The sequence below is a fragment of the Tamandua tetradactyla genome, chromosome 3 (genome assembly GCF_023851605.1).
Source record: "Tamandua tetradactyla isolate mTamTet1 chromosome 3, mTamTet1.pri, whole genome shotgun sequence".
Taxonomy (NCBI): domain Eukaryota; kingdom Metazoa; phylum Chordata; class Mammalia; order Pilosa; family Myrmecophagidae; genus Tamandua; species Tamandua tetradactyla.
In genome coordinates this window covers 193,385,584-193,412,187 of record NC_135329.1, presented here as the reverse complement: position 1 = coordinate 193,412,187, position 26,604 = coordinate 193,385,584, and the positions used below count along the sequence as shown (strand labels likewise).

Genomic DNA, 26,604 nt, shown 5'->3' with positions numbered 1-26,604 from the left:
AGAGAAGTCAGAGGCACCTCTGAGAGCTCACAGTTCAGCGCTGGGAGATAAGGCAAAACATATGAATGTGTTAAATAATGAGGACAGTGCTAAAGAATGCAGCAAAGCAGCCAAATGGGGGTGTCCCAGGGGCTCACCATTGGTGCCATATGAGTCCCACAGACAGTAAGCACTTGGGTTGGATTCTTGAGAGGTGGAATAGCCAGGGAGGGCTCCTTGGAAGGGGTGGCCTTAAGTGGAACATGAAGGATCTTACTTGCCTCAGAGATACCCCAGTGTTGCAAACACAGCATTTATTAGATTTCTTTTAAACCTTTTGTTGGATTTCTCCAGGTTCGCTGCCTGAGTTCTCTGGGGTCAGAGTACTAGGAATGCGGGCACAGCATCTTGGGCCCCCAAGCTTTCATCAACAGCCAATGAAAATGTTTGAGTGTCGAAAACAAAGTGATAGTCTCCAAAATTTGAAAAGGAAGCAGCAGAATTAAAATTAATACATGTTTAATTTAGCTTCCAAACCTAACATTATGTCAAGTGGTCAACTGCAGCTCAATTCAACTCTTGAACGAGCTCTAGATGAGTTGTATTTATTTGTGGCTCATTGAAATATTTGTGATGGGACGTGGGAGGGGGTCAGATCCCAGTCATGTCTTGAGATGCCCTGTCTGGGGTTTGGATGCAGTTTGTTTTTCTGATTTGGTTATAGACCCACAGAATATTTGAGCTGGGAGGGACCTCGGGGTGTCAGGTCCACCCCCTGCCCCACCCCCAAACCCATTTTCACTTGGGGTAGGATCCCCAAAGTAAGGAGGGTATCTTGATTTATCCCCATGACGCGGGATGTGCCTTTTTTAGAATACCAGAAACCGGCCTCTGGACTTGTCCTCCAGTTGAAGCCAGTCCTGGGATGGGGCTGTGCCCCCCTGGGACCTTCAGCCCAGGCCTGTGGCCTCCCTCTTCCTCCTTCCTTGACACCATCTGCCTCCCACTTCCCTCTCTGATGTTTTGGATGTGTTGATTCTACTGTTGAAGTCTCTTAGACCTTTTCTTGAAGGAAGCTGCTTCTTTGGAGGTACAGAACAAGCAGTGGATTTAGGAGAGAGGTGGGAGGAGGGATGGTGGTTAGACCAGCGTGTAGGAGCTTGATGAAAAGTCTTCACATACAACAGTGCAAAGTAGGTGGCTTGTCCTCATAGCTGCTGTCATTCCTCAGCCCAGGCGCCTCCCCCCACCCCAAGCCCTCCCCACTCCACCGAGGCTGTTCTCCTGAAGCACTCCTCTTCCCCCCTCCCTGGTGCCCTTGGGCTGAGTGCTGGGGAGAAAGCAGCTGGTGAGACGATTAGTTCTGTGATACCAATGGCTGCCAGCCTAATTGTTCATCCTTCTGGGATGTTTGCATTTTTAACAAGAACACTTGGCCATTTGGAGGAATTTTCAATGTCTTTCCATCTCTCCCTGGTGTGGGTTCAGTGTAATGATAAATGTAACAACATTTAGTATACTATAAAGTGCCAGAGCAAATAAAAGGTAAAATAATTAAGGGAGGAAGAAGTAGACATGGGAAAGATGGGGCCTGAGACAAGAGTCGGCTGTGAGGGAAGGAAGAAGAGCAGATTGGCTGAGCCAGGGGTGACCCTGGGGATAGCGAGTGGTAGGGAAGAGGGAGCTAAGGCTGGGGTAAGGGAGGGCCCTCTCCTACCCTCTTGCCTTCCTCTCCTCTCCCCTCTGATCTGATTTGCACCCTCAGGCAGGGGGAATGGAATCAGTGGGGACTTTTAGACCAATTAAAGTTCAGCTTGTCTTGCAGGGACAGAGGGGCTCCTGTCTGGAGGCTGAAAAGCTGACCCCATGCCTGGAGGTGGGAAGAGAATGCAGGGAAGCAGCTCATAGCTCTGCTGGCCTCTTCCCTGGCCTGGCCTGCCTGATGGGGCTGTGCTTGGATTTGGGAGCTGTGCAGGTGGTGGTCACCCAGGGAGAGCCCGCCTCTGCTTCCCTGGCTTGCTTCCTGCTGCCACTGGCTCTGTATCCTCCACAGGGACAGGAAAATAAGCCAGGCCAACCCTGGGGCAGGAGGCCTTGGTGGAATGGGCTGGAGCAATGACCTTGATCCCAATCTTGCTTCTGAAGGGCTTGAGATACTGAGGCCCAGAGGTAAAAGCATCTTCCTCTGGTTAATTCTCTGGTCAAGAGAGAAGGAGGTGGGGGGCCTGCATCTCTCTCTGTGGGGACAAGTCTCCCATGTCTTAGCTTCCACATGTGCCATGTGCTAGCTGGGGTAAGGGCGATCGGTCGCCAAATCCCTAAGACTTGGGCCGGAGGCTGGGAGGGCTGAGCCTTCCACTAGAGAGGTCCTGGAGTGGATGGATGGTTCCCAAGGCGGCTTTGCCTGCCCTCTTGGAGCTCATGCACCAGGAAAGGCAGACGTCGCGTGATGCATTGTAGTGCAGTGGTTAAGCCTGTGTGCTTCAGAGCCGGGCTGCTTGGGTTCAAATCCCAGATTCCTGTCCTTTTTGGCTATATGCCCTTGGGCACATAATTTATCTTTTCTGTGTCTTAGTCTCCTCGCCTACAAATTTGGGACAGTAATAGTTTCTATTTCACTGGATTATTATAGCAGGTTTTGGTGACCGGCCCCTCAGTGTGGGGGTTAAGGATGTGGCCTCAGGGGTTGGAGTACTGTGGTTCAAGTCCTAGCCTTGTGTGACTGTCCTTGGGCAAGATGCCATCCTTGGGGACTCAGTGTTCTCCGCTGTAAAATGAGGATTTGGCGCATACATTTGAGAAAAACTTTTTTTATTGGAACAATTGTACGTTTACAGAAAAATCATGCAGAAAGTACAGATGATGCATATTCCACCTTGTCACACACAGTTTTCCTGATTGTTAGATACTTTGCATTAGTGTGATACCTCTGTTAGAGTTGGTGAAACAATTTTATTATAATTATGCTGTGAACTATCGTTCATAGTTCATATTACAGTTCACTCTTTGTGTTGCACAGTTCCTTTTAGGAAAATTTTATCTGGGTAATATAAATATAACCTAACATTTCCCGTTTTTATCCACTTTCAGTTATCCAATTAGTGGCATTTATCACATTCACAACGTTACACGACCGTCACCGCCATCTGTGACCTAATCTTCTGCATCTCCCCAAACAACTTGGTACCAATTAAGCATTCGCTCCCCATTCTCTCCCCCCTCCTAACCTGCCTTGTAGTTTTTCACTCTATGAATTTAACACATCTTTTTGAGCACCTGTGGGGAGCAGGAGCTGAGGAGGGGCTGCCTGTTGGGTTTCCAGTGGGGTCCACATCTCATGGCTGCAGCCATGGCTGCGGGAGAAAGTCCCTGGCTTTGAGGGCCATCTCTGGATGTACCACATGCCAAAGCTCGATCTGCACAAACTCATTTACACTAGTACATTGACATTTACATGACAGTACACAGGGTGGGCATTTGAGACAGATAGCACCTCTGGCCTACATCCTTCCAGTGACCTGTACCCCCCACTTGGGCCCTCTCCAGGCAGTGTGAGTGGGCCAGAGCTGCCCTAGGGAAGTCCTCTGAGTGCCCTGACTTACCCACTTAACCACCAGCTCAAGAATCATTCCCAGATGGAGAAGCCGGGTGGAGTGGCCTGCCCAAGGTTGAGAGCTAGTGGAGAGCCGACCCGGGTGGGCAGCTGCAGCACTCATGGCTGTGTGTCCCGGGAAGGGAACAGACAAGAGGTTGTGGATGGAACCTAGGCTTGGGATACCAGCAGGTGCCTGGGGCAGGTTTTCAGCAGGGCTTTTGTCCAGGGACAGCTGAGCACAGCCTCTGTTCCCCGCCACCCCCCCACCCCACCCCCGCATAGGAGGCCTCATGCAGGAATTCCTCTTGTGAGGGGCTGGCTGCTCAAAATAGGGAGAGGGGAGTGTGTCGGAGGTGAGACTGGGCATTTCTGGAAGTGGTCCACCTCTTCTATTTCAGGCCTGCTAGGGTGGGGCGAGGAGAGGCCAGGCCGGTTCCTCTGGAGTCCACTGGGTGACTCAGAAGGGAGTGCAGGGGACAGCAGGCCAGGCACTCTGGACAGATAACATCTCTGGCCTGTATCCTTCGAGTGACCTGTGCCCCCCCACTTGGGCCCTCTCCAGGCAGTGTGAGTGGGCCAGGGCTGGCCTAGGGAAGTCCTCCAAGTGCCCTGACTTAACCATTTATCTACCGGCTCAGGAACTGCTCTGAGTCTAACCTCTCCCTTGCTGCCCGTACACCTCCCGCTCCCCCAAAGCCATTTGAGTTTAGAGCTAGCAGCTCCCCCAAACCCATTTGAGTTTAGAGCTAGCAGCTCGGTGATGCTTAAAGTGCTCTTCCATTCCCTGGGGACCTCCCAGACCAACCTCAGCCACAAAATGAAAGAAGAAAAGTCCTATGGGGGGATTTCTGGTTTTCTGTAGGCCTATCATACTGCCTTCCTGATGCCCTCCTTTCATAATGAGGAAACTGAGGCCCAAGAAGGACAGGGACTAGCAAAGGGGAAGGAAACCCCCACCAGTGGATCCCAGCTTTGCATAATCTCGGCTCATGCAGCACCAGCCCCATTTTGTGGATGAAAAACATGGAAGTGTGGTGAGGGAGCGATCATGCTGTGGGTGATGCTGTAAGTGGTGGAGTTGATATTTGAATCCAGATTCCTTTCCACCTTCCTTGGAGCTCAGCTGCTTCAGCTCCACATGTTCCCTGATTCAGATGGCCCCTTTAGAATGCTCGTCCAACTCTTCCTCACATCCTTATGATGACAGGGAGCTCACTGCCATGCAGTGCAGCCCTTTTCTCTGTTGGTCCAGGAAATAGAACCTGGTCTGGTCTGTCGGGTCCAGGAAATAGAACCATGGAGAAGAGGAAAAAGGGACCAGTGCCTCTGCATGGACAGTGATGCTGTCGTGGCGATGGAGGCTTAGGGGCCGTTGTGTCTCACCTGCACTTACACCAGAAGGAGGGGAAATGATGAAAGGTTAAGAATAGAATGGAAGCTCAAAATCAAGAACTTCCTGACCAGACAAGGTTCCAGGTCTGGGACAGCTGGCTGGGGAGCAGAAGAGTGTTGTCATCTCAGGTCACCTGACTTTTGGAGCAGTACCCTTTGGTGAACCCAATGTCAGGGAAGAAATTTCCTGGTTTGTATGCAGTCAGATGCCCTGGGCCTTTGGTCCTGAATGGAAGGAAGTGAGGATCCAGGGGTGGGTCTTGGGGAGGGGTCTGGTCCCCCACCAGCCTCCCCTCCTTACGGGCTCTCTCTCTTTCTCCAGTTTATTCTGGAGTCTGCCAACTCAGCGCTCTGGCTGACACCATGTTTTGCAGTCTCCAGAAGCCCCATTAGCTCTTTGGCCTGAGTTTTGAAGCCCCATGCCCAGATCCCAGATCCCCAAGGGTGGGAGTGGGGCCATGTTTTTGCCTATGCTGCACAAAGGAGGCTCCAATTCCTTCTTGGAAGCCAGCCCCGAGACCAAGGGAGGTGGACCGCCTTCCACCTCTGATAAGCCCAAACACTGCCCAGTCCTGAGTTGCCTCATTGTCCACCCATGATGCCCCCTTCCTTGGCCTTGCACGTTGGGTTGTTCAGAGTTTCTTATGACTTAAAGGAGTATTTTAGAAGGTGGGAGATGAGTAAATGAGGGATTGAAAAAGAGATTGTTCAGGGCTGAAAGAAAGAATGGGGGAGAAAGACAAGTCTACTGGCCTGGCTGGAGATGGCCAGGGGGACCCAGTGTCCACCCCACTTCTGGGTTTCTTTTCCTACTTGGTGCCTGTCAGCCTTTCCTATATCCGTGGGCATCTACCAGAGATGGGCTGGGAACCAGGGGCTTGGTTTTGTGCCCAAGCTTCTCTGTCCTCAAGATCTGAGGAGAAGCAGTTCCCTTCCTCAGAGGAGAGCGTTCAGCAGTTTCTTTTGTCTGAGCTGGATAAGGACCGCCTTGCCTGGATCCAGGAATCCCTTGCCTGTGGCAACTTCCCATGAGCTAGGCTTGTCCAAGGATTCTCTGATTCTTTTTGAGAGGAAGGAAAGAGGGAGGGAGAGACAGACAGCAAAAAAGGAGTAAGAAGGAGAGAGAAACCAAATGAGAGACCTGGAGAGAGAGACAGACAGGCAGAGACAGATAGACATCAAACTGGGAGGCAGGAGATTTGGGTCTAGGTGTCCCTAGTAACTTCTTTGTCTTCTTTATCCCCTAGAAAATGAGGTTGAACTAGACAGTGATTTTTCCAGTTTCTTTGAGGTCTATCATTTGTGTGTGTGTGTGTGTGTGTGATTTGTGAGGAGCTAAGATGGGCCTGCTGAGCTTCCCTTTCGGCTCTTAGTACCCAGTGAGTGTGGACTGGGAAGCAGCTTAGCTTAGATTGATGTATCCTTCAGGAAGGGCTTGATTGTGTTGCAGTAACAAGCAATCCCAAATTCTTTTATGGGCTTAACCCAGCAAAAGCATATTTCTTGCTCATGCTATATGTCCATTGTGTGTTGGCAGGGGTCTCTGGTCAGCATAGGCACTGTAGACTGATGGTGGCTTCCTCTCATATAGCTTCTGTCATTGCTGCAGCAGTTGGAAGAGGACACGGTGACTTGAACATTGGTCCTTTAAAGACTTCTGCCTGGAAATGACACACTTTACTTCTGCTCATATTTCATTGGCCCAGACAAGTCACATGCTATGCCTAACTTTAAAAGGGGCAGGGAAGTTGTGCACTTGGAAGGTGGAAAGCTGGAAATAATGGTGATTACGCTACTTTCTACAATAGATGTTAAGACTGTGGAATTTGGAATCAGCTCTGGTTCCAAAGTTCCGTTGTTTATAGTTGCATTCCTTGGTCAAGTCACTTTGCCTCTCTGAGACCCAAATGCCTTAGCTGTAAAATGGACATGATAACAGTACCTTCCTCATAGGATTGTTAAGATTCAACCAGGTTGCTCCTTTTATCCAGGGTATGGATAGATGAGTAAAAAATATGGATAGGGCGGGCCGCGGTGGCTCAGCGGGCAAAGTGCTTGCCTGCTATGCCGGAGGACCTCGGTTCGATTCCCGGCCCCAGCCCATGTAACGAAAACGGAGAAACAAAATACAATAAAACAAGAAAATGTTTAAAAGATGTTTCCCTTTCTTCCTCTCTTCCTTCCTTCTATCCTTCCTTCCTTCTCTCTGTCTTTCCTTTAAAAAAAAAAAAAAAAAAATATATGGATAGAAAATAAATAAATAATGGGGGGGGTAAGGAGTAAAATAAACTAGGTAGATGGAATACTAGTGGTCAATGAGAAGAAGGGGTGAGAGATATAGTATGTATGATTTTTTTCTTTTTGTTTCTTTTTCTGGAGTGATGCAAATGTTCTAAAAAATGATCATGGTGATGATATTGTGAGCCATTGGTTGTGCACCATGTATGGAATGCATGTGTGTGAAGATTTGTCCATTAAAAAAAATATATATATATATATATATATATATAAAGATTCAATCAGGTAATGTAGGTGAAATATGAAAAGTAGAATGCCTGGTGCTTACCAGCTGGCAATAGTTTCTAATCACTATCATTAAAGTGCTGGGGAAGAGGAGAGATAGATATGATTTCTTTTCCTTTTATTGTGAAAAATAACATGTATACAAAAGAATAACAAATTTCAAAGCATACTGCAACAATTAGCTATAGAACAGATTTCAGAATTTGGTATGGATTATGGTTCCACAACTTCAGGTGTTTCCTTCTAGCTGCTCCAAGATACCAGAGACTAAAAGAAATATCAATATAATGATTCAGTAGTCATAATCATTTGTTAAATCTTGTCTTCTCTGCAATAACTCCACCTTCTCCTTTAATCTTTCTCCCAATCTTTAGGGGTATTTGGGCTATGCCTATTCTAATTTTTTTTCATGTTGAAAAGGGCTGTTGATAATATGGGATGGGGGGTGGAACTAGTTGATATTCTGGAGAAGTTGGCCCTTCTGGGTTTCAGGACTTAGCTGGCCTAGGAACCCATCTGGTGGTTGTAGGTTTCTGGAAAGTGAGATAGATATGATTTTGAATGTATACAGGCCCTCTCCTCTTAATAAAAATCCCCATGTCCCCGTGCTACTGTACTCTCTGGGAACTGTGTAGGGCTGGCTCTATTCTCACTGGAGTCCCGTTTTTGGGAGTCAGGAGACTTGTACTTTTAGACCTGCCTCTGATACCGACTTGCTGTGTGACCTTGGAAAAGTTACTCCCCCTTTCTGGGTCTGTTTCCTTATCAGACCCAGAATTAGGAGAATTAAGTGAATTAAGGAGAATAGATTCCTAAGGGGGTTTCCAGCTCTAAAACCCTGATGAACAATGATGAAGATGATGATGATGACATGATGACATTTATGACGATGATGAGATGGTAGCTAGCACTGTGTACCATATGGGTACAAGGCATGACTGAATAGACATTTTCCCCAGGCACCAGTAGGCAGGTACCGTTTTGTAACTGTTAGGTTGAACAAACAGAACTCGCAGGGTATGATTATAGAGCCACTTTCTTTTGCCCAGCACTGCCCTTTAAATCTATTCTATGCTTCCTCTGCTCCTGAATGATATCCAGGCATGTCCCATGCCTTTTCTTGTTACCTTCAGGCAATAAAAGGTCCTCTGGCCTGTAACAAATCAACCCAGGTCAGAATAATCGAAACTTGATACTTCATTCAAATTTACTTTCCATCCCCTTGCCAGCTCCTGCCTGGCCACCAGCCGTGTGTATGTGTGTTTGTGTGTATGTGTGCCTGTCTGTCTGTCTGTGTAGGGAGCTCAATAGGTTTCCCCTCTATTTCCCTGACTAATGCTTTTAAGAGTGGGAAGAGTCCGGAACATTCTTGCTTGACTGGCACCATTGTGAGGTTGCACAGGCACCCCACCATGTGGAGACAAAGGCACGATGATATGGCCTCTTGGGTTCTTTGTCAGTGGAGGATTCTGAAGGCGTTGAATGTTGACTCTTTTTCTCCTGTGCACTTATAATTTTTCAAATGTATTTAAAAAATTCGAACAATGAGAAATACTTTATACTTACCAAAAGACAACTTTTGCCTACCCTCTCCCTAGCTCCTGGTCACCTGTAATTTACTTTCTGCTTCCACAAATTTGATATTTCCAGATATTTCATATCAGTGAAATCGTATCTTATTTATCCTTAGGTGCCTTGCTTATTTCGTTCAGCATATGTTTTCAAGAGTCATTCATGTTGCAGCATGTCTCGGAAAAATAACATTCCGTTGTGTTTACAGATCTCGTTTTATTATTTACCCATTCATCTCTCAATGGGCACGTGGGTTGTTTCTGCTTTTTGGTTACTGTGAAGAATGCTGCTATGAACATTGATGTACAAGCATGTGAGTCCCTGTTCTCACTGTCTTTGGGTATATATACACAGGAGTGGAATTGCCGGGTTGTATGGTGATACTACATATAACTCTGAGGAACTGCCAAACTGGCTTCCACAGTGGCTGCACCATTTACATTGCTACAGTGCAGGAGGGTGCCAATTTCTGCAGTCCCTCACCAACACATGTTATTACCTTTTTTTTTTTTTTTTGAAATAACAGCTGTCCTTGAGGGTGTGAAGGGGTATCTCATTATGGTTTTGATTTGTCTTCTGTGCACTTTTGTGGGTGTTTTGGAGACCCCTCCCACTTGCCACCATTGCCAAGAAGTTGCTCCCTCACCGTTCCCTGAAGTGGGTGAATGTGGCTCTGCTCGAGCTTGGAGCCGGCTCTCAGCCCAGGCACCCCGCACTCCCTGCCGCCTCCTGTGGAAATCCTTCCTCCCTCCAGGTGGCTGTCTGCCCCCAGCCCTGAGAGAGCCCAGGCCGCTGCCCTCACCTTGGCGCAGGGCAGGCAGGTGCGTGAGCATTCGCCTCACCAAGGTCTGGGATTGACCTGAGTGGACAAGCGCTGCCCTGTTTTTTGTTCCTGGCCACACAGCCAGTACCTGCCTCTCACCCTTGAGGCTTTCCAGACCTGAGCCAGACCCCAGTCTTTCCTGTTCTCCATCCCCAGTGGACCAAGGTCCAGTTCTGAACAAGGGCTCTCTCTGAAATCCCTCTCTCCAAAATTGCTCGTATAATCTCCCACTTCCTCATCTTTTTACATGCACATGGGGGAAGTTGGGGTGGGGTGGGGAGTATCGTTGGAGTCACAGAATTCTTTTTCAGTCATCTCTCGCTCTTTAGTTCTAAAATTTAACAGCAATATTGACATAACTTAGTATCATACATCCACTGTTTCAATTATACAATTAATGGATTTTGGTATATTTAGACTTGTGCAGCCCTCAACATAATCTAATTTTAGAACATTTTCGTCACCCCTGAAAGGAATCCCATACCCGTTAGCTGTCACTTCCTCCCCTCCCCCACCCCACCCCCGCTCCTAACCTCAGACAACCTCTAATCTACCTTTTGTCTCTGAAGATTTGTCTATTTTGAACATTTCATATCAATGGAATCATGCAACATGTGGTCTGTTGTGTCTGGCTTCTTTCATTTAGCGTGTGTTCAGGGTTCATCCATGTTATATCGTGTATCAATATTTTGTTTCTTTTTGTTGCTGAATAATATTCCATTGTGTGTATATTACCATACCGTGTTTATCTCTTCATCTGTTGATGAACATTTGGAATGTTTCTGCCCTTTGGCTATTATGAATAACACTGCTCTGAGCAATCACATACAGGTTTCTGCGTAGATGTATGTTTTCATTTCTCCTGAGTCATATCGTAGCGCTATGACTAACATGTTGAGGAAAAGAACTGCCAAACTGTTTTCCAAAGTGGCCACACCATTTTATATCCCTCCCAGCAATGTTGGGGGGGGGGGGGTGTCTAATTTCCCTACCTCCTCACCAACACTTGTTATTATCTGACTTTTTGATTATAGTCATCTTAGTGGGTGTGAAGTGATATCTCATTGTGGTTTTGATTTGCATTTCCCTAAGAATTAAATGATGTAGAACATCTTTTCATGTGCTAATTGGCCACTCTTATAGATAAATGCTTATTCAGATCTTTTGCCTAGTTTTAAAAGTGGTTTATTTGCCTTTTTATTATTGAGTGGTAAGAGTTCTTAATGTATTCTGGAAACTAGTTCTTTATCAGCTAGCCGATTTGCAGATATTTTCTCCCATTCTGTAGGTTGTCTTTTTACTTTTTTGACCTCAGCTATCTCTGTTTGCAAGCCCGGTGCTCTCCTACTTCACTTTTGGAATGTGGCAACCATCTTCATGGATCCTCTTTTAAAACTGAGACCCAGATACTTCTATATTAGCATTCACTTAACAACTTTTGCTCTCATTGTATGATGAGAAAAGTTAACGAAGTAACTGAGAGGGTAAGGACCTTCTCCAAGATAATATCCTGAATAAATGGTGAAGGCAGGATTCCAACGTGGGAGGTCTGAAGACAGAGTCAGGGATCTGTACTGCTCGCTATCATTTTATGAGATTCTTCAGGCTGTTAGGTCTGATCTCTCTCCAGCCTTAGAACGGATGCTTAGCGTGGCCTGGACTGCTTGTTCCATTATGCAGAAGGAGAGGCAAGGTGAGCGTCCAGATTCCTGGCTGGCAGAGCAGCAAGAAAGCCCATGAATTCTGCCTCCCAGCTACCCCAGCTGTCTGCGCAGCCCTGTCTCCCTTCACCTTCCGGGGTCCAGGCAGGATGAGGGAGGGCAGTGAGATGGTGGCTCCTTTTGGGTTGGGAGTGAGGCAGTTAGGCGGGGTGGGGATTGGGGTAGGGGACCAGTCTCCATGCCTGCTCTGGGTGAGGAGGAAGAGTGGGAGAGAGCACGTGTCCCATGGTAGATGTTTGCCCTTGACGTATTTTTACAGGGCTTGACATTCTTGCCTTCTGAACTTTTGAGTAAGGTGTGGGAGAAACCAACAAGAAAGAGGAGTGCAAGATTGCAAGTGGTTCCAAATACTTAGGAAAAGGGTCTGAGGACCCTGGAGTGTCCGTTGTGTCTGAGCTGAGGGTTTTAGCAGGTGATGGGCTGGGTGTGGAGGCCGCGAGCCTGAGATTCAGAATGAAAGTGATTTTTGTTGAGAAATCCTAAACTGACTGCTGGAGGGTGCAATCTTCTGGTCTGTGACTTCGAGGTGGATGTGGAGAAGTGCAGGGGGAGGAGGAATTCAAGGCTTCTGTACCTGTTCTGTCATGTCATATGGGACAAAGAAGCATATGACATGACAGAACAGGTACAGCAGCAGCAGGAGGGGTTTGAGTTAGTCACCTGGTCAAACTACCCAACAGTGAGAGGGTGGGTGGACTGTGGCAGGGAGATTGGCTCCTTGGCCCTTTGGGCCGAAATGTTGTGAGACGAGAGGCAGATCCTGGTGTGAAGCGGACTCCACAGAGACAGGGATGGAGGTGTGGAGGAAGTGGCTTCTTGAGTGGGATTCTGGGGGCCTCCTCCCCAAGAGGGAAGCCCTTTTCTGTCTTACTAGAACGAGTACTAAGAATGAAAATACAAGGTCGGGCTGACCTTGTGGCTAGAGGAGCTGACACATTGGCCCCACATCTGCCCGCCACCTGCTTAGCGCCGTTCCCTGCTGGCTGGAGCTGGGTTTGTCCTGATGCCCCTGGACCCCTAGCTGGCCCAGCTCAGTGAGGCAGCTGGCAAGCTTGGGAGGCAGCCTCTGCCCGCGGAACACCGAGTAAGCGTACACCCTCCTGAGTGAATGTGCCTTTGGTCCTCTGAAATCTGTGCCATCAGGTAGACTGAGGAGGGCCAGAGCCACTCAGAGTGGATCCAGAGCCCTCGCCAGCGGCCCCGGAGGCACAGTCGGTCCCCTGGCGTTCAAATATCATGCTCTTGGCCAAAGGGGAAGATAAGAACGTGTGCTCTTCCCCCCTCAACCACCCTCTCTTTCCCTCTCCTGCTGGACCTGGAGACAAGTGCAAGGAAGCTGGGCCTGCCAAGGTCCCAAGGTATCGACTCTCGTCATATCCAGGAAAGGAAATTTAAGCTTCCATTCATCAAATTCTTTTTTCTTACCCACCTGAAGCTGCTTTTTACCAATCATTCCTTCCCCTCCTTTTATCGTTCTGTTTCTTCTTCTCTTCTTTCCCTAGATACCTACTGAGCACCTCCTGGGTGGTGGGTGCCGTGCTGGCCCTGGGGGTATAGGAAGTCAGCTCTTTGGTTGCCCCTAGACATCCGGTGGGGATCAGGCAAGGGCATCGTCCACTCTGACCCTTGGCCATTTGGGGAAGGCTCTCGGGAGAGAGGCCTTCAGACATGGAGCTGCTGGGATGGTGATGACTGGGGTCGATGCTTTGCAGAGGAGGTGCATGTGGACTGAGCCTGGGAGGGTAGTGGCACTGGAAACAGAATGCATTTCAGTTTAAAAGTGATATAACAACTTTGCTGGGTCAGGGCGGACAGAATTTTCACAGAATGTTGGAGTTGGTGATTGGGGAAGGGGGAGGTGAGATTAAGAGATGGGTGGAAGGCACCACACTTGTGAGGATGAGGAGGTGACAGTGGACACAGGGTGGGGCAGATGGAGGAGACGGTGTTTCCCGGGGTCCTCTGGCCTGTGCTGTCACAGCTCCCTGGAGCCGAGCTGAATAGGCCTCCTCAGCCCCTGCCATGCCTTAGGGCTCTTTACTGCTATTGAAGGGGAATAGAGGCCTCTTCTCCCTCAGAGGAAGTTGGGATTTTCACCTGTGTTTTCTGTTTTTCAAAAGCAACCTTTACCAGGAGAGTAAGAGAAAAGAAAGCACACTCACAAGCCCAAAGGGGACGAGCCTGCAGGGTCAGATCTCTTGCCCTGATTGGCTTGACCAACTGATGGGCATTCGGCACAGGCATGGGTCTGCTTGCTTCTGCTCACCTCTGCCTGCCTGATGTGCCCGGTGGGGACTCTGCCAGCCTCTCGGAGTGCCAGCCGAGGTGGGGGGGCATGTTGATGCTGCCCCAGCTAGGTGGGGTGTGGACTTCTCATGTCCACATCCAGCCTTGGTGCTAAAGTTTCTCTATTTGGTTCTGGATTATTCCTTGCTGGATTTGAGACTGCCCTATTCAAACCCTGGGCACTGCCGGAGGCCTCACTGCTTTTGGAGACTTGCCCCTTTCTCCCTGTTCAGGATAGTTTGCCTGGGGCTTGTTCACACGTGCTCACTGAGGCTGATTTGCTCTTCTGCAAAGTTTAGCTCCTTCACCAAGTGTCCCGGTTTGGAGGCCCATCTCTCCTTTCATCTTCGAGGGGCAGAATCCTCCTTTGGAGCTTATCTGCCTCCCATCCACTCCCTCCCCTGCCTGCCACCTAGGGCCCTTCTCTTCCCGCAGCAGAGGTCCCTTCCTTCATTCTTGGGCCACTGTTAGGCCCTGCTTTCTGTCCATTTGATGGTTCCGAGGCCATTTATAGGCAGAGATTTCAATGCACCTGGGATCTGGGGAGCGATCAGTCCCTCTCTTCTCATGGTACTCTTCCCTCTACTTCTCTAGCTTCTTGGGAATGATTCATCTCCTATAAATCTCTTCCTTTCTTTTCTTTTCCCCTCTTTCTGGCAAGAAACCTTCTAAAATCCTGACAAAGTCGCTGTGCTCACATAGCTTCAGGAAGAGGCAGCTTCCATTGAAGTTAAGAAGGACAGTGTCCTGCAGTGCCCTGAGAAAGGGCTAAACCACGTCCTTGGTGGGGGAGGAGGGAGACACCCTTGTGTTTAGAGCAGGGGTTGGGACTCAGGCTGCCTTATTCCTCCCCAGCTCTGCCTCTCACCTCCTGTTGACAAATCATTTGGCCTCTCTGAGCCTCAGTGTCCTTACCTGTAAGATGAGGATAAGAAAAAGACCTGTTTGAGAGGGTTGTGGTGAGGATTTAATGAAATGAGAACCTCTGTGAGTACTCAGCTCAGTAACTGGTCTAGAGTAAGTAATTGATCATTGTTAGCTGTACTAACACCACTCCTGACCTTGGCCTGCACGTTAGCAAATGCTTTCCCATGTGTAAGTCAGTTCCCCTTGCAATCATCCCAGCTGTGGAGCTGGCGTGTGAACCAACCCATCTTTCTATAACACCGAACCTGGAGCTTCTTCCTCTTTCCCTGTCATCATCCCTATGTCAGACTCCATTCCCATGTGTGACCCGCTCTCCCTGCTCAGGGGTTGAGGGATGTTCTGAGGTCACACAATTCGTGAAGTGCAGAGCTGGGGTTAGCTCTCGAGGTCCTGCTAGGATCTAAACTCCATAGGTCTTGCCTCCCTGACACTGGTCATCAGTGATACCCAGGCTGTGGGTTACGGTGCCTCCTGGAACAGCTTTACAGCTTCTTCTTCCCATTTGAGAAAATATCAGAATGCAGGAGAATGAGAATAATGTGATTAGAGGAATAATCTTGAATCCATTCTACTGGAGAAGAAAAAAAATAACAAATCATCTGTGTTCTCCTGACTGTGGGCTGTCCTCAGTTACGTTCTCTCATTCATTCAACAAACATTTATTATGTGCCTACTATGTACCAGTTGCTACTCTAGGGGCTGAGGCTATAACAGTGACCTCAGCAAAGATCCCTGTTCCTATGGTGATCACATTCTAGTGGGGGAAGAAAGACAATTAAAAAATGAGCATAATGAGTACATGAAAGAGCATGTTAGGTAATCAGTACCCTGGGAAAAATAGAGCAGAGTAAGGGTGATTGGGAGTGTGGGGGTTGAGGGGTGGGTTGAAATTTTTAAAAAGAGTGGCCAGCATGGGCCTCAGTGAGGAGTACACAGTGGAGTGAAGACAGGTAGGAGGTAGAGGAGTCAGCCAAGCAATTATCAGGGGGAAGACATTCCAGGCAGAGGGAAGAACAAGTGCAAAGGCCCTGAGGCAGGAGTCTATCTGACTTGTTTGGGCTACAGCAAGGAGGTCAGTGTGGCTGGAGTGGAGGTTGCAATAAGACATGAGATCAGAGGTAATGGGAATGAGATTACTTAGGGTTTGGTAGCCATTGTAAAGATTTGGCTTTCACCCTGAGCTTTTTCATCTAATGATGTGTCATGGAGAACTTTCCACAGTAGCAAGTAGTACTTGGTTTTTTTTCCAATTGTGTAATAGTCTCCTATATACATGTTCTGTGTTTTAACTAATTAGCATTTTATTTAACTGTATTTCAGCAACATGGATATTTAGATTGTTTCTTTTTTGCACTTTTCAAAAACGTGATGAATAACCTTGTATAGTCTCTATTTTCACCTGTGCAGTTCTATCAGTAGGACAAATTTCTAGAAATGGAATTGCTAGGTTGAAGAGTTTATGTATATATAATTTTGATAGTATGTTAAATAGGCCTCTGTACGGTTGTATTAGCTGACACTCCCAACTGGTGATTTAGATAAGGACTAGGGAGAAAATCTACCCTTCCCCTTTTCTTGTGCTCCCTCCATATGTGAGATACTGTTATGTGCCCAGTATTTCCCTTATTCCTTATGACTCTCCTGTGAGTTGAGTATTTTGGTTCCTGTTTTACAGATGAGGAATCAGGCACAGGGAGGTTAAGTAACCTGCCAATGTTTGCACCACCAGTTAGGGGTAGAGTGTGAACTGTAAACCCCACTGTTTCTCCATGTGGCTTCACAAGGGCAGGCATTCTGAGGGATCTCCTGCAAGCAGGCATGGGGACACTGCAGCTAGAATTTGCAAGCCCTGGTGATGAGTTAAGGGGCTGAGTTAGAATGAAAAGCCTGCCTACCTAGCTTGGCTTATCAGTGGGCCTGGGCTCTGAAGACCCTTGCAGGCCAGTGGCAGGGTAAGTAGAGGCCAACTTGGGGGACCTGGAGTCATTCTAGCTGGGTTTGTCCACCCTGACCTCTGTCTCCTGCCCCCCTCCCACTGTAAGCCCCAGGGGTGAGGTCTCAGAGACTGGGGGACTGGCTAATTCTGTTCCGGGCGGGGAACTGTGCGCTGCCATCTGCCAGGCCATCTTGCTCCAGAGATTGGGTTTCGGCATTTCACTGATGAAAATAAATCAGCCACTATTGCCCTGCATGGCCATGGAACCTCTGCAGCCTGGCATGTATTTACAGACTTCCTGTAAGTCACTGTTTCTATCCTAGCCCCCAGGGGTTCTGTGGCTGCTGCAGAAATAGTCTTGGACTAAGTTTGCAACCTGGAGCCACCCAGGCGGGAGAGAAGAAATGTTTCTGCAGAGTTCAAGGGCTTGGGAGTCCAAACATTGCCTAGCTGAGCATCTTCTCTAAGTTGGATTCTTGAGTGTTTAAAGTTGGTGTGAATCAGTTATCATCTTGTTGTATCTTCCCATTGTGTGGAGGGGTAAACTGAGGTCCATCCAAGGTCGTCCCTTAGAGCACTAGCCCCTTGCTTCCCAGTCTAGTGCTGATGCTGCTAGACAATACTTTCTGTAGGTCTTTTTATTGTGCAGCCGTTGGTTAGGAACATGAAGACAGAGTTGGAGAGAGTGGACCAGCTGCAGCGGAAGGGTTAGAGGCCTGACATCCAGGAGAACTCTCTTGTCAGTGAGGGATCAGAGGAAAGGAAACAGGTGACAGGACTAGATTTTCTTGAAGTTGGGGAGAAACTTTGCACCCCACATATCTGTCTAGGTGGGTTGTGTGGCCATGGTGCATGCACATGGGAGAATGAGGCAACTTCTAGAGGGTCCTGACAAGGCCCCAGAACGTTCCATTTGCAAAGGGGACTCAAGAGTCTCTTGCCTCTCCCTTTCCCTTCTTGAGCATTATATACACCCACAAACCTCTCCCACAGGGACGTGGGCAGTCCTGCCCCAGATGGCAGGCCTGTTGGACTGCTCTCCTACCCTCCTGGCTGCAGGATGCTAGGCCTATGGCCTGTCACATTCAATGCCAGAACCGTTCATCAAGGCTGGAGGCAAGGGCTTCCTGTGCTGGGAAGCAGCTGGAGTGCTGATGGGTGGGTGGGGGCCAGGAGCTTCTGACTCTGCCTTTCTCTCCACCCCCCCAACCCAGTCCTTACATCTTTGCAACTAGTCAATGTCATGGTGCTTGTCTGAGAGTTTTGCTTTGGAGTGCTTTGATTGCTTTAAAAAAATACTGTTAGCAGCAAAATGTTCTTTGATGTTTGTTCTTCTTCTCCAGAGGCAGTGAGATCAGATTGTGAGATGAAAGCTCAAAGCTTCTCAGATCGTTCCTTCCTTCCTCTCTCCCTCCCTGCCTCCCTCTGCATGTACATTACTTGAGAACTTTCCAGAACCAAGCAGGAGCTCCTCCTGTGACCCAAGGAAAGTAAGAGGCTTGGGGGTTTCACCCTGGCTCTTGTCTCCTGTCTCCTGTTCAGGCCTGTACCCCTAGTGTTGTAGCCTTATTTGGGTCAGGGGGAGTCACTTCCAGTGTGTTGCACTGCAGCAACACTTTTCTGGCTCAGGTCCTGTTCTCTGGGAGTGGCTGCTTAGGTGCTCTTCTATGTGAGCTTGTACACGAGTGTGCAGGAGACCCCCACAGAAACACCTGTGTGAACCCTCCAGCATTCATCCACATTGAAGGATCACTTGGGAAAGGAAGCAGAGATCCACACAGATCCTCCACCCATTCCCTTATTCACTGATGCAAAAACCACATAGACCCTCTGCACACCTACTCCCTCACTCATAGAACACACAGGCCCCTCTACACACCTGTTCCCTCATGCATAGAACCCCAAAGACCCATACCTCCAGTGCACACCCACACACAGCAGTGACAGGAGCTATACTTATAACACTGCATGGCCACATTGGTAATTGGTACTTACCTGTGGATGCTGAGAGAATAGACTTGTTTTGGGTCAAGAATGGGGACACCCTTTAAGTATAGGAATGGACTTATTTGTGTGACTTATGAACCAGCTCTGAGGCAGTTCTCTATGAGTTTCCAGAAATGCTTTGAGCCCTGGAAACATCATTAAGATGAATGCATGGATTCTTAGGGGGCCACTTTGATGGGGACAGCACTCATTTGGGCATCGGGGTTTGGGCAAGTTATTCTCTACCCATGTAGTGATTTTATTGTCCTTCTCCACTCCTCTCTGCATGATGCCCCCTCCATCTCCACTGTTCCCTTTTCCTCTCTGGGAAGTAGAAAGACGTTGAGCATCAGAGTCAGATGGGCAATATAATCTTGAGTAAGTGACAACCTCTGAGTCTCAGTTTCTCTTTTGGGAAGATGGGCATAATGATATTTACCTCAAAAGCAGTTGTAGAATCAAATTAGAGAAAGTCTGTTAAGTGCAGGCACATAGTTAATAATGTCCCACCCCATTCCATTCTTCCTTACTCCCAAGTCCCAAGGCTCCTCTCCCCATTCTCCCCCCAACCCTACCCCATGGGAGAACTGCCACTGAGATGGCGTGCATGCCCCAGGAGGAGTCAGGGTTGGGAGAGGTAGGAGTGAGGCGAGTGCACATACCCCGACCCTCATCCGCCTTGGACATCTGCCTGGGAGTTGACAATTCCCTTCCTGAGTAATCCTTCTGGCACACAAGGCTTCTGGCCTACTTGCAGGGACCATGCTTTTGAGTCCAGCCTGCCTCTGCCTTCCTGGGAGGGGCAGAATGGAGACTCTCAAGTCTGAGGCCATGGGAGAGGGGGGTGCCCAGAGTCTAGGGGCCTGACCTCCCAGGTCAGCTCTGCCTTCCTTCTCCCAGGGCTGAAAGGCAGGGAGGGGTCCTCCGGAGGCTGGTGAGCCTGCGTTTCCATTGCATGGACAGCACCATGCCCAGCCCAAGCAGGGGCCCTGCCTCCCTCTCTCCCAGGACCTTTGACATGTGCCTTTCTTTGGGATACCCCTTTCCTTGCCCACCTTTGGGGTACCCTGGCTTCTTTCCATCTTTCAGCCATGACTGTCTCTTCCTTAATGGCTATCAGAAGTTTTAGAGTTCAAAACTATCCTTGTTCTCCACTCTCATTTTACCACTTGGAAATTGATGCCCAGGGAAAGAACATGACCTTGTCCACGGTCAAATGGCGATTGGCCCACCTAGGATTGAAACCTAAGCCTCCTGACTCCTAATCCAGAGCCCTTTTGATCACACCCCAAGCCCCCTCCCCTTCCCCCTAGCTCAGCACTATTGACATTTTGGGCTGGATAATTCTTTGTCCTGGGGGCTGCCCTGCACATTTGTAAGACACTTAGCAGCATCCCTGGCCTCTACCCACTAGATGCCAGTAGCTCTCCCTCTAGTTATGAACGTGAAAAATGTCTCTAGACATTTCCATGTGTCCTTGGGGGATGGGAGGAAGGCACATCTCCCAGGGTCAGGACCACTGCTCTAGCTGGAGGTGCCTCCCTGCCCTTGTTCTGTCCTGATCTCACCTTTCCCACTATAGGGCATGAGGCAGCCCTTCCTTCACTTTGGGGCACTCTATTCTGCTTCCTGCCTCTGTTCTAGAATTGGGCTGTGTAGAAACCAAAAAGCTCAGCCATTTTGTCCCCTGAAGAGCCAGGCTGGAAGGTGCTGCCACACCTGCCGAGGAAAGAAAGCACCTGACAAGAAGGGGTGAGCCCCAAGGAGGTGGCTGAAGTGGGGCTGGGCTCTCTCCTTCTAGGTGAGAGATCCCTTGCCATGAGGGAGTTGCCCCCACCCAACCAGCCTCCAGCTGTGGATCTGCTAGAGTGTATCCCAAAGGGGTGGCTTAGTTGTTTGATCTACATTTGGGGTGTCTTTATTAGCTGTAGAATTGCCCTCAAATATCCAATTTTTGTGCTCTTTACGTGATGGGTCTCCCAGTGTCCCTTCTGAGCAGCCCCTTGTGGCATCTAACCCAGCTCAGGCAGTAGGCAGGGCTTTCTTTTGGGAGCCCGGAGCCCTGGGTGGCCGTCTCTGCAGCAGCGCTGACCATCGGTGTGACCTTGGAAAATTCTCTTCCCTTCTCCGAATATGATGGATGACATCAGGGTGGGTGGTTTAGACCCGAAGGACTCAGGGCATCTTGCAGTTCGTGAATCCAGGTATTGGGTGGGCTGGTTGCCTATAGCTGGGCTCACATGGCAAATCTTGGGTCTCAAGGAATGCAGGGCTTCTGAGAGTGATCCAGGGGTTGCCAATCTCACCTCCTTGTCTCTAGATCTCTGTTTCATGAAACTATCCTGCTTGGGATTGTCTCCTTTGTTGTTAGAACCTGCAAAGTTTCTGGACCCCCAGGCTCCTCCAGGGAAAGCATTCCAGTATCTCATAGCCTCTTCTACTTAAGTTGCAGGTAAAGAGAGGCCATCCAGCTGCCTCTGAAGATAGAATAGTACCTTTATCTCTCAAGCTTATTTTAACCTGTTTCCTATCAGGACAGATTTTTGCCCCAGATATCTTCTGCATTTTGTTTTATTTTTTTCCAAATGGAGAATATGATAACATTTTCAAACCAGACCTGCTACCCTCTTCCTGCACCCCTGCCCAAATCCCCAGGATGACCTTTCTTGTCTGTATAAAGGCAAGGTCTTGCCGTTCTTTCTTCCCTCATGGCCCTTGGCATTGGAGCCATCTCTGCAGGTAGAAGTGACAGTGGCATTTTAGGGCATTCTGCTGGCATATCAGTGCTGGGACAGTCCCACTATTTGTTAGTTGAGCAATATTATAGCCCCAGAGTTTGGGCTATTCACGAGACTCTTTGCTTTGCTGGACATCTGGTGGCATGGTTTTTGAACAGAGAAAAAGCAGGCCAAAGTATATACCCTGAAGCTTACGTGTTGTGTATGATGAATATGAACTCAATGAAATAGGGTCACAAATGTTGGAGAAGGAGGAAGGGAAGCAGATGATGCTGAGGTTGTATGTACATGGCTGCCTTGTCTGGTGCACATTCTGCATACTAGGGGCTGAGCTTAGGCCAGCATGATATAACGTGTTATTTCACTCTTTATAACACCCTCTGAGATATAACTATTAGTATACCCATTTTACAGATGAAGAAACTGAAGCTCAGAGAAATTAAGTAATTGGCTCAGCTAGTAAGTGGTAGTGCCTAGATTCAAACCAGTGTCTGTTTGACCCTTGGGCCGGGCAGATGCTGAAGTATAGGAGTGAGAAGGGCTAGGAACAGCCTTAGGCTGTGTTATCAAGAGGCTAGTTTCCAGAGAGTGGAAGCGATAGGCCTATGGTGCTTCTCCTAGGTTGGAAAGCCCACATGGGTTGTTTCTGGTCTCTTGCTTCAAAGTGATAAAGAGCGACTGGAAGAGAGTGCTCAGGACGGTGCAGACAAGCAAAGAGGGTTTGGCAGGTTCAGGGATGAGAGCTGTTTGTCTCTGAAAGGGAGGACATCACATCATATTAAGTGTCTGAAATGCTCTCAGGTGAGAGAGATTTGGTTTGTTCTGAGTCACTCCAGAAAACACCATAAGGCTGGTTATTGGAAAAGACAGAGAGCCGGGGGGTGTTTTCTCTTTTGGTTGAGCTAAAACCTACTTGTTACAGCTACCCAAAAGTGAAATGGGCTATTTGGGGAGATAGTATGGTTCCTTAAACTGAAAGTAGTTGTGGAGAGCTAGTTTTTGCCAAACCTGGCTGCCTATTGTTCTCGCTGGGGAGCTTTTTAACATTCAGATCCCCAGGACCCACCCTTGACAATTCTACCTCTCTGCGTTTAGGGTGGGGTCAGGGGGTCAGTGTTTTGGTAAAACTCCCCATGTGTACCTGGTGTGACCAGTGCCCAGATGGTAGTGGAGAACCATTGGGTTGGGTTGCCACTCTCAAGAGCTGTTGTATGATGCTATTTTCCGAAGTATGGTACGTGGGCCAGGCTGGTAATTACATATGAAGTGGTTTTAGGATTATATTTAGATACATATTAGGAAAGCATACAGCTTAAACACCAAATCTGTGATATGGATATAGATGATTAGAACTAGTTTGAATTAAATATTTGTTTAAAAAATTTAGAGAATAATAATGTAGGGGTATTCTGAGATGCAAATAAACCTGAAATATGTGTGTAAATAAAATCTAGGATGACACTGTTGTGGGTGGGATAAGGGTAGGGAGGGCAGTGGGTTGGACCAGGAGACCTTAATGCTTTCAAGAGCCTGGGGTTTATTGGTTAGTTCTAGAAAAGTCTATGGAGGGGAAGGATAATTGCAATAGTTTGTCTAAATTATGGACTTATAACAATCTTGCCCTGGGAAAGCTGGAAATCCTCTCTCCCCCAGTTTGGAAACTGAGGCGATGAACCCTTTCCTGACCCTCCCCTCCCCATTCTCAGAGGTCTGTGACAGTGGGCTGGGGTTTTCCCACCCCTTCCCCTGTCATCAATGACGATACATGTAAGATAGGAGCAGAGGCCAAGTCACAGGGCCCTGAGTACTATTTTTGTCCTGCCCCTTGTTTTCCTTCTTTACTCTCAGAAAGAAGCAGACAGAGAGAGTGTGATGCTGGCACTGGGGAGGGGCTGAGGGATGAGGTGTCTGATTTCCTGGCACTTGGGCACAGAGGGAAAAGTAGGAAGCCTATACCTGGCTTGGTTCTTCCTTCCTATCCTTCAGTGCAAACCTGGCTGTGAAAGGTCTGGGCACCAGGGTGGGGTGGCTGCAGACCCTGGCAAGCCCGTTTCTGCATAAGCACTTTTGGGGTTGCTAATTAATGGGGGCCCTCTAGGGAGACACAAATCATGAGCCCCATGGAGTGCCTGTAAACACCAGGCCATCTCCTATCATGTCAGCCAGTTGATTTGGAAGATTCAATTGATATGCAAATAAGTCACAAGCAACCTGCAAGTGATAGTAGGGATTTGGTATCTCATTATCAGAAGGCACTTTTTAGGACACACTAGGAGAGCAATAGAAACTTTAGGGCAGCGCCTGTACTTTCTGACTAAGCCCGTTCCTCAGACCTTGGTTGTTGAGGGTGACAGTGGACCTCGCTGATACCCTGTAAAATGCTATTCTTTCTGTCATTCATGATTTTCACAGATGGGAGAAAACCAAATCCCAATAACCAGTCAATTGGAGGCGTCTCAGATGGCCTGGTGGATCAATACCAGGGCTAGACGCCCACTGGCCTCCCCAAAGTTAGGCCTCAGAAAACTGTCAAAGTTGCTGGGCCAGAATCCAGAGATTCTAAAACCTCCTCTTGGGGCTCCTGTCCATCCCTGAAGCCTGTCCAGGAGGCCCGCAGTCATGTATTCTGGTCCTGTGGCTCCCCTTTGGGGCAGTTTTCCTGAATGGGATGCAGAGGGTACAGCAGCTTGTGGGGATATTTAATTATTATTATTATTTACCTTTTCCAAGCCAAGAAAGGGTCCTGGTTCCTAGACTCTGCCCTGGGGGCGGGGGTAGGGGTGATGGTGTGTGGAGGGGTGAAGCTGAGGGGGTGGGTAGCTTGTGGGGGTGGGGGGGGGGAAGGATGAGAGAGAGGAAAAAAAAGACTTCCACCTTATTGTTCGGCAGCTGGAAAATTGTTGTCATCTGTTCTGCCTTTCATTTGCTGAGAGTGGAAAAAAAAAATGTGGAAAAATTGGGGGAAATAAATCTCAATACCCTCTTAGGCGCGCTCTCCCTTCCCTCTCTCACCCTTACAGCCCCGTCTTTCTGTTCCCAGCTTGGTCTCGCTTTGCTCCGGGGTTCAGTCTTCCCCCTTCTCCTCTGGAGACCAAGCTCCAGCCAGGCAGGGGACTGCACTGGGACTGGACTGGACGGAGCAGGGCCTGGGGCTGGGCCGGGGCTGGGCCGGGCTGGCCACTTCCCACTCCCAGAGTGGAGGGCTTGGGAAGCCACTGTGATGTCATTCAAGAACTGCATAGCTACAGGATGATAAGTGAAGCCCTGGGGACCCAGCTGGCTGAAATTACAGACGGAGTTTTTATCCCACTGGCTTCCTACAAGTCAGAGTGAGGCAGAGCCAGCCGAGAGGGGGAGAGCGCACGGGGAGGGAGGCGGGAGGGAGTGGTGTGTGCCTGTGTGTGTGTACACGGGCAGGAGCCGCTCGCCCCTCCCACCCCTGACAGTGGAGCGAGAGAGCCCGAGTGGGACGCAGACGGCGCTGGGAGCTGCAGCCATGTAGGAAATTATTTGAAGCTTGAGGCACGAGGAACGGAGATCAAATCAGAGCAGTTCTTTCCCTCCCCTATCTCCCTCTCAGTCCATCCAGAGGGTAAGTGCCGGGCAGTTGTTTCATTTGTGTGTGTCCTTGTGGGGCTCTCTGCCAGATCTGGGGTGAGGGTGGTGGTGGTGGGGCCCCCTGGGGCTGCTGGGGGGCACCTGCCTCTGGATGTGGTTGAACTTGATGTCTCCCGCCTGGAGCTGCCGTCCTAGGACCTGCGCGAGAGCCGGCTGTCAGGAGCAGGGGCGCAGTGTCTCAGTTGGTCTGACTCTTTTAGGGTAATGATTTATCCCAGATGAGCACGGGGTGGGTAGGGGGAATTTGGCAGAAGTCCCGGGACTTCAGGAACCCCCTGATCTGTGGCCTGAGCTTGGTGATACCCCCTACATCTCCCCGCCCCCAGCCCCCATTCTCACCGTCCCTGTCCCTTTGCTGCCTCCTGTGGCCTCCCATTCCTGGCCCTCTCCTGACTTTGGCAGGGCTCTTGGCGGCCCGGCGGGCCCCTCTGGCCAGGGATCGCTGAATGCCCAGGCGGCACCCCGGCCTGGCAGAGAAGGTCTTTGGGTTGTTGTGGGTTGAGGAGCTATTTTTACCGTCCCGAGTGTGCCCGTGGAATTTGGTGCCTGGAGGGCCGAGGGTGGAGAGGTGGGAGTGCCAGCTCTGGTTATAGCGCCTGGTGTGGGTAGCTGAAGGCCAGGCAGGGGTCAGGAGGCTGGTCCTCCAGCCATGGGCCGTCCCGTGACTCGCAGCAGGTCACTCGCCCAGCAGGCCTCTCGACCCACGGATCTGAAATAAAAATCACAATCAGATCAGGTTTGCTGCTCCTAGTCCCATTCTCAGGAGGGGGGTGGTATGAAGTCAGGTTTGATGGTATCTGTGGAACATGCCAAGGGTCCTTCCTGAGGAGGACCTAGGGACACATCCGTCATCGTCACTTGCCTGGAGCCCCATATGTTATGAGACCTCCCACCTCTTCCTCCGACCAAGCCTGGCACCTCCATCTTCACCTTGAAGCACCATCAGGGGAAAAGGGTATTGAATGCCGAGCCAGGAGGATGAGTGTGGTTTGCACTTGGTCTCCTTGTGACCTTGGGCTGTGCCAGGAGCCCGCTGAGCCTTCACTGCCTTTCCTGAGCACTGAGGGGAGGGCGAGGGATTTAGTGATTCTCTCGGGCCCTTCAGCTCCCAAACCCCCATGGCTTTTGAAAAGCCCTCTTGGCTCAGCCCTGTCCCCTCTCTCTCAGATCCTAGCTCTGCTGCCCCACCCAGCGGGAGGACACTCTTTTTTTCATTTCAGTTTCAATGCCCACTTTCTTCATCTTCTGGCTCCTCGAGACCCACAGGCTGAAATTCAGACTCAGGCTTCGTTCGGACATTGGACCTCGCCTCTCCCTCTTTCCTTCTTGACCTCAGTAGAAACGACCTCAGTGTCATTTGGACATTGGCCCCCGCCCATACTGAGTCCCTAGAGGCAGGTCACAGGTTCCCTTGTATACTGGATAGAGCCATCTGTGGAAAGACTGACAGTGGCCCTGAGAAGGATTTTGTTCTCCTCTGTTCACTCCCTGAATACACGTAATTCCCT

General features: G+C 49.3%; 1 protein-coding gene across 14 annotated transcripts in view; it reads left to right on the top strand.

Moving 5' to 3' along the window:
- Window positions 1-26,604, top strand: part of TNS1 (tensin 1) — a 199,769-nt gene that overhangs the window by 119,188 nt on the left and 53,977 nt on the right. The gene's annotated exons all lie outside the window — the stretch shown is intronic.